This window comes from Aplysia californica, unplaced genomic scaffold (assembly GCF_000002075.1).
Source record: "Aplysia californica isolate F4 #8 unplaced genomic scaffold, AplCal3.0 scaffold00961, whole genome shotgun sequence".
In the NCBI taxonomy this organism is placed as follows: Eukaryota; Metazoa; Mollusca; class Gastropoda; order Aplysiida; family Aplysiidae; genus Aplysia; species Aplysia californica.
The window spans coordinates 60,449-63,126 of NW_004798231.1; the positions used below are offsets into that span (position 1 = coordinate 60,449).

General features: G+C 38.8%; 1 protein-coding gene across 1 annotated transcript in view; it reads right to left on the minus strand.

The window, feature by feature from the left end:
* The window catches only part of LOC101863219 (nuclear pore complex protein DDB_G0274915), a gene marked incomplete in the record, with an annotated part of 47,029 nt that extends 44,518 nt beyond the window's left edge, over window positions 1-2,511 (minus strand). The window contains 1 exon segment of the mRNA XM_005110892.3: window positions 2,116-2,511.
* Between the last annotated feature and the right edge of the window lie 167 nt (window positions 2,512-2,678).

Below are 2,678 nucleotides of genomic sequence, written 5' to 3' on the forward strand. Positions count from 1 at the left end.
TGATAGAGAAAGAACCCACGGCCACTCCCATGTCCTCCCTTGCGCTTTTTAAAAACATTATTATTATACATGTACAAAGCCACTGACTAAGACAACCACCTGTCTAAGACAACCACCTAAGATCGAAGACAACCACCTAAGATTAAAGACAACCACCTAAGACAATTACCTGTCTAAGACAACTATCTGTCTAAGACAACTATCTGTCTAAGACAACTAAATGTCCACACGGCCACTCCCATTCTCATGTCCTCCCTTGCGCTTTTGTAAAAGATATACAATGCCACTTACTAAGACAACCACCTGTCTAAGACAACCACCTGTCTAAGACAACCACCTGTCTAAGTAAACACCTGTCTAAGACAACCATCTGTCTAAGATCGAAGACAACGACCTGTCTAAGCAAACACCTGTCTAAGACAACCACCTGTCTAAGAAAACACCTGTCTAAGACAACCACCTGTCTAAGAAAACACCTGTCTAAGACAACCACCTGTCTAAGACAACAACGTTCCTCCTGAACAATGGGAAGCCGTCTTCTTAGACAGAGTCAGCTGTATCAATTAAAATTTGTGTGTCTGCTAGTTTGGGGGAGTTGAAAAAAGGAAAAGGGGGTAGGAGTGAGTAGGTAGGAGATACGAGACAAAGAGGGATTTATGACGGCAATAATTATGTTTAGAAGGAAGACAGAGGGAGTGTTGTTAGTTTTAGTAGAGGTTTTAAGGCCCTCGCAACTGCATAAGGTCATACATGTATTATGAGCGCCAGAAGATTAGAGCTGTCACAAGAGAGTAACAAGCATAAAAACGAAGAGGTGGAGATAAGTTTAAGTACGAGTTTCACGGTACTCGCAACACAAAAAGGTCATAATATAAGTGCCGAAGAACAGAGTATGTGTTACAAGAGAGAAACATAAACAAGAAAGAAGAAGGGGAGATAAGGACGATATAATTATGTTTGATAGGAAAGAAGAAGCCAACCACACCAGAGCACCCGCCAACCACCCACAGAGGGAGTGTGAGTGATCCTGGACGTGTGTGAAGAGACACGATGACAAATAACTGTTGCGGGAGGTCGAAGGATTGAGAGAGGAAAGAGGGGGAGGAGGAGGGGAGTGTAAAGTGAGTGAGGGGGTGAAAGAGGAAATAAATAATTCTAGTCGATGCGTAATGAAGGATGGTCTCCAAAACTCTATCACAATCACCGCCGATATTATATCGGAAACGATGATTTGTGTAATTATGATGAGAGTGTCTCTCATTGCTCATAGACGCTTTTCGCGTGCTGTTTATAACATAAATGTAAAATTGCTTTGAATTTGAGTTATAATAATATTGTGAAGCGGTGCTTAATATGACAAACGATGTACATGTAAAAGTGAATAATATAATAATATAGTACATGTATAATACATTGTAAAACTCAAAGGATGGGTGACGTGATATATTTGTAGTATATGCCCGAGTTTCTTGATTTCTTGGGTACATTTCTTTATCTAGCTGTGATGATTTCAATCATAATAGTAATAATGATAGTGATAATAGGTTTTTTAAAATTATTTTAAAATAATAATAATGATAAATACAGTAATAATAATAACAACAACAACAAAAACAATAATATTAGGGTAAGGATAGGATTTATTAGGGTTACAGTTTGGGTTGGGATTGAGGTTAGAGCAGGAGTTGGGGTTTAAGCTGAGGTTGGAGTTAGTGTTAAGGTTAGGGTTAAGGTTAGAGTTAGCTTATGGTTAGCATAAGGGTCAGTTTTAGGGTTAGAGTTAAGGCTAGGATTAGGGTAAGGGTTCGAGATCTAGTCCCTCTCCCTATCTCTATCTAAACCCTATTCATAATTTGACTCTAGCCTTAAATGGATAAATGGATAAATGGATTTTTAAAAATCAACCAATCAATCAATCAATCAATCAATCAACCAAGCAATCAAAGAATAAATAAACAAAATAAGTTAATTAATTAATTATTTAATTTTAAATTAATTAATTAATTAAGTCAGAGCTCCAGATATAACAGAAACAGTTTTTAGCCCTCTATTCGCGCAAAAAAAAATTAATTAATTAGATCTAAGTAAACGACATAAAACTATAACATAGCTTACCGTTCTCACATTCAAATAAATCCTCAGCGAAATCTTCAATCAACCTAAAGCGTAGCATTTCTGGTCCATGTCTCTTTTACTCTGCTTTTACTCACCACAACGATACAGCAAAATTGGCATTTTATTTAGGCTACATGACAAACTCTTGCTTTCCGACCGAAGTCACGACTACAAGAAAATGTTACGAACTATTAATTCCTAGATCTAGTACCGTACTGTATACTGTAGTTCACGTTTCTTCAGTTATTATTCAGGGCAGTTTTGTTTTGTTTTTTCGTCTTTTGTTTTACGGAAAAGAGGGAACATTTTCCGTCTATTTGTGTCACAAAATCTGATTCTGTTTTCCACATAATTCGAAGAAACCGCCCGCCTCCGAGCACAGGGCCTCACCGAATAAATCGGAAAGTCACCGCTATAATAGGTCTCCACCTGCTTCGAAAAACAACACACCTTTGCCGCACCCACTCCTCCCACCATTCCCCACACCCTCTCCCAGAACCCCGCTCCCCTCTCCTCCTACACCTCCATTCACAAACCCGACCCCCCACCTCCCCCCATCCCCC